This window comes from Tachyglossus aculeatus, chromosome 24 (genome assembly GCF_015852505.1).
Source record: "Tachyglossus aculeatus isolate mTacAcu1 chromosome 24, mTacAcu1.pri, whole genome shotgun sequence".
Taxonomy (NCBI): domain Eukaryota; kingdom Metazoa; phylum Chordata; class Mammalia; order Monotremata; family Tachyglossidae; genus Tachyglossus; species Tachyglossus aculeatus.
The window spans coordinates 3,280,741-3,286,169 of record NC_052089.1 but is presented as its reverse complement, the minus strand read 5'-3'; the positions used below and the strand labels follow the sequence as shown (position 1 = coordinate 3,286,169).

Sequence of the window (5,429 nt, the reverse complement as noted above, 5' to 3'; positions counted from 1 at the left end):
AGGTTTACTGTGTGGAAGGAGGACATGGTAAATCACTTCTGTTTTTTTTACCAAGAAAACTTTATGGATCCACTACTGGAACCATGGCAGATGGAGGTAGGACATTTTGGGAGAGATGTGTCCATGGCCTTGCTAAGGGTTGGAGATGACTTGACAGCATAAGACAGGAAATTGAAAATAAAATGGATTGTGCATGTTGTGTGGAATAGTGGTTGTGTCTAATTTGGTGAACCTATGACTCCAGCACCTAGTAAGCACTTAATGAATGCCATTATTATTTTTGCCTAATTTACCACAGTGTTCTAGATGCTAAAGGAAATTTACAGATGTTGCAAAGCTTTAACCCTTGAGAAACTTGCAGATTAAAAAATGCTGAATAAATGTTCTTATCCCTTGCCCCCTCCTACTACATCTTGCTACACTCCAACTATCACCCAACTCACACACTTTATTTTTCTAATGATAACCTTCTCACTGCACCTCAATATCATCATTTCATCTATCTCACCACCCACCTCTGGCCCATGTCTTGCCTCTGGCCTGGAATGCCCTCCCTCCTCAGATCCACTAGACAGTTACTCTCCCTGCCTTCAAAACCTTATTGAAAGCACATTTCCTCCAAGGGACCTTCCCTGACTAAGCCCTCCTTTTCTCTTCTCCCATTCCCCTCTGCATCTCCCTTACATGCTCCCTTTATTCATCCCCATCCCAGCCCCACAACACACGCGTGCGCGCGCACACACACACACACACACACACACACACACACACACACACACATTTATACCTGTTATTTACTTATTTGTGTTAATGTCTGTCTCCCGCTCTAGACTGTAAACTCATTATGGGCAGGGAATACCTTCTTTTTATTGTTATATTGTACTCTCCCCAACCCTTGGTACTGTGTTCTGCACATAATAAGCACTCAATAAATACTATTGATTGACTGACTGCTCTTTATTTTCATTAAAGATGAGGTTAGGGGAAATGAACTTAGTCTGCTGTGGAGCAATTGCCTGCACACTAGCATGCATTTACAGGCAGTGTTTGGGAAAGGGTTTTGTGGAAGATTGGCGTATACCCTAATGTGGAGAGAAAAAAAAAAGAACGAATCCTCTTTGGGAAAATGACTGAAGTGCAAACCTGGCCAGAGGCATGGTGATTGGTTAGATGACATCTCAAAACCCTTCACACTTATAAATCTAAAGATCGCAAAAAGCATTGCCTCTTTTTAGGGTATTGAAACACCCACAGTTGAATTGTGGAATGACAGGTGACAGGTGGAATGACTTGCTTAAAAACTAGAGCTCCTGGTTAATAATAATAATATTAATAATAATATTTTAATCCCTTAATTTGTATCAGGTGCTGTACTAAACCCTGGAGTAGATACGAGACAATCAGTTCCCACATGGGGCTCACAGTCTAAGTAGGAGGGAGAACAGGTACTGAATCCACATTCTGCAGATGAGGGAAATGAAGCTCATCGAAGTTGAGTGACTTTCATTCAATTGTATTTATTGAGGGCTTACTGTGTGCAGAACACTGTACTAAGCACTTGTGAGAGTATACTATAACAATAAACAGACCCATTCCTTGCCCATAACAAGCAGTCATACAACAGGAAAGTGGAATAGTCAGGATTAGAACCCAGATCCTCTGATCAATGGGGCCTGAGCAGTGGAAAGAAAAGAGGGCTGAAAATCAAGAGACATGAGTTCTAATCCCAACTCCATTCATTCATTCAATCATATTTACTGAGCACTTACTGTGTGCAAAGCATTGTACTAAGTGCTTGGAAAGTACAATTCGGCAACAGATAAAGACAATCCCTACCCAACAACAGGCTTCCCTTCTGTGTATCCTGGGGAAATTCACTTATTTCCTCAAAAATCTCCAGTGGCTACCAATCAACCTACGCATCAGGCAGAAACTCCTCACCCTCGGCTTCACCCTCGCCCCCTACTACCTCACCTCCCTTCTCTCCTTCTACAGCTCAGCCCGCTAATCTCCTCACCGTGCCTCGTTCTCGCCTGTCCCACCATCGACCCCCGGCCCATATCATTCCCCTGGCCTGGAATCCCCTCCCTCCCCACATCGCCAAGCTAGCTCTCTTCCTCCCTTCAAGGCCCTACGGAGAGCTCACCTCCTCCAGGAGGCCTTCCCAGACTGAGCATCCTCCTTCCTCTCCCCCTCTTCCCCCCTCCATCCCCCCCGCCTTACCTCCTTCCTTTCCCCACAGCACCTGTATATATGTATATATGTTTGAAGGCATTTATTACTCTATTTATTTATTTATTTTACTTGTATATATCTATTCTATTTATTGTATTTTGTTAATATGTTTTGTTTTGTTCTCTGTCTCCCCCTTCTAGACTGTGAGCCCACTGTTGGGTAGGGACCATCTCTATATGTTGCCAACTTGTATTTCCCAAGTGCTTAGTACAGTGCTCTGCACACAGTAAGTGCTCAATAAATACGATTTATTGATTGATTGATAGATTGATTGATTGATTAATTTATTTGTGACTCCGTTTTATCATCTGCGAAAGGTGGTCTCAATACTTTATCATATGCTCACGGAGACACAACATTGTCCTAAGCACATGAATCACATGTTCAAGAACCCCAGAATCCCTACTAATTCCTATCATGGAGTTTGTACTCTAGTGGACAATTTAAAGGTAGTTTTGTATCCTCTTAAGAGCTATGTCGCCATGTTAGGCATGAATATCTTTAATTTGTAAATAAAGCAAGTTCTACAAAGTGTACTGGCATCTTCCATACAGAGCTCAATTTACTTAATTCTATGTCATCCATCACTGCTGTCTGCTTAGGTTTCATTCAAAAAATAGCTATATTTTGATTCTCAGTGGAAACACCTTAATTAATGTGTCATTTTTCAAGGTGCTTCTGAAAAAGCTTCCTGTATAAAAAGAATTAAGGGAAAAAGTAGCATAGTCAGAAATCCAGAAAAATGTGTTCAGGCTGATATTTGGGAAATGAGAGAGAATCAGATGAGGCCATCAACCTTGGATGAAGATGGGAACAAGGCCAATAACAATAGCAATAATAATGACAATAATAGTATTTGTAAAGTGCTTACTACATGACAAGCACTGTAGTAAGCATTAGATAGAAGGTCATCAGGTCAAACATGGGCTCACCGTTCAAATAGGAGGGAGAACAGGTATTGAATTTCACAGATCAGAACTGAGGCACAGAGAAGTTGAGCCTAAGGACACACAGCAGGTAAGTGGTGGAGCCAGGATTAGAACCCAAGACCTCTGACACCCAGCCCCATGCTCTCTCCACTAGGCCAGACTGCTCCCCAAGCCAATGTAATACCCTTCTAGGAAAGTTTCATTTATTTAAACGTCTAATTTTGGTAAACACGAATTTATTCAATCATTAAAGAAATGCCAGTCCAATGCCTCAGCGGTAACTAGAGAAAAAGAAAAACTAAACTCTTAATTCTCTCAAAAATGAGTGAAAACCCTTTCCTTTTTAGTCAAATGTTTATGGAAAGAGCACTTGTTTTGAATCAGTTCTTATCAATTAAATTATTCACTGTTCCTCAATTTGTCCATCTTGCCGACTATCCCTTGCTCATGTCCTCCCTCTGGCTGAGAAGCAGTGTGGCTTAGTGGAAAGGGCCAAAGCTTGGGAGTCAGAGGTTGTGGATTCTAATCCCAGCTCCACTTCTCTGCTGTGTGATTTTGGGCAAGTCACTTAACTTCTTTATGCTTCAGTTACCTTATCTGTAAAATGGGGATTAAGACTGTGAACCCAACACGGTACAAGCTGATTACCATTTATTTACCCCAGTGCTTAGAACAGTGCTTGGCACATAGTAAGCACTTATCAAATACTATCATTATGATATATTTTTTAAAGTGGGGAAGCCAGGATGTTGTAGACAAGCAGGGTGGCTCTGTGGAAAGAGCATGGGCTTTGGAGTCAGAGATCATGAGTTCAAATCCCGACTCTGCCATCTGTCAGCTGTGTGACTTTGGGCAAGTCACTTAACTTCTCTGGGCCTCAGTTACCTCATCTGTAAAATGGGGATTAAGACTGTGAGCACCCGTGGGACAACCTCATCACCTTGTCACCTCCCCTGTGTTTAGAACAGTGCTTTGCACATAGTAAGTGCTTAATAAATGCCATTATTATTATAATATTATTATTATTATCATTGTATGCAACAACGACTTTGATGGGTGAGGGTCTAGTGATGCCGCTGATATTGAAGTCTCTGAGATATCCTGTTCATTCATTCATTCATTCAATCGTATTTATTGAGCAGTTACTGTGTGCAGAGCTCTGTACTAAGCACTTGGGAAGTACAAGTTGGGAACATGTAAGACGGTCCCTACCCAACAAAGGTTCACAGTCTACTCTGTGACAATAGGCCGTACCCTAGTTTTCCTTTTAGTACCCTCACAATTCACCCCACTGGGCACTTGGGCCCCGGATGAGAGAGTGTGGTTGCCTCACCCCAAACCAGGATCACTGCTGCAAAAACCTGGCAGTTGGACAGAACTTCTCCTTTTAAATGTCGGTGTTTGCGCAAAGGTCCCCTGGATGACCAGACACAAGCAGCTACACTACTGCATTTTCATGGACAAAATGTGTGAGTGAAACTCGCAGTTGTGAACTTGGTCTCACCATTGCACTTGGAAGTGCACCCTTTATTCTTCCCTCCCTCAGCCCCTCAGCACTTATGTACCTATCCACATTTCATCTATATTAATATCTGTCACCCCCTCTAGACTGTAAGGTTGCTGCAGGCAATGAAGTTGTCTACCAACTCTTATATTGTACTCTCCCAAGAGCTCAGTATAGTGTTCTGAACGCAGTAAGAGCTCATTGAATACGATTGATTGATTGATTTGACAGACCTCCACCCTCGACTCTCTCACTGCACGGGTGAGTTTTGACTTGTAGCAGATTGCCTCCCACTTGCTAGCCACTGGCCAAGCTAGGAATGGAATGGGTAGGCCTCTGCTTGGCTTTCCCTCCCATAGCTGAGACTTGTAGAGGACCGGAACCTCTCCGGGTGCTATCTTGAGAGGAGGAGAGGATGTAAACTACCCATGATATAATTCAAACATAAAAACCAAAGAAAATTGATATAAATATAAACGATTGCTAAGGTAGGAAATATGGGGGTATGGCCAGGAAGACGAGGGATTAGTCAGTGGAATTATTCTCGGATTGACTGATTTTTATAAAGTGTTTTCAGGCTCCCCTCCTTAGCCAAATGCCACCTTCTTTCTGCTATCCTAGGTACATTCCTTCTTATCCAAACTAATCAATCACTCAGAAGTATTATTGAATAATTACTCTGGGCAGAATGCTTTACTAAGCGTTTGGGAGAGTTCCAGAGAATCAAGTTGACATGCTCTCTGCTCTCAAGGTGTTTATAG

General features: G+C 42.3%; 1 non-coding gene across 1 annotated transcript; it reads right to left on the bottom strand.

Moving 5' to 3' along the window:
- Positions 1 to 4,939: 4,939 nt before the first annotated feature.
- LOC119945301 lies at positions 4,940 to 5,077 on the bottom strand. The gene has a single exon (XR_005456174.1). It is a non-coding gene; the product is annotated as a small nucleolar RNA SNORA7 (small nucleolar RNA).
- Between the last annotated feature and the right edge of the window lie 352 nt (positions 5,078 to 5,429).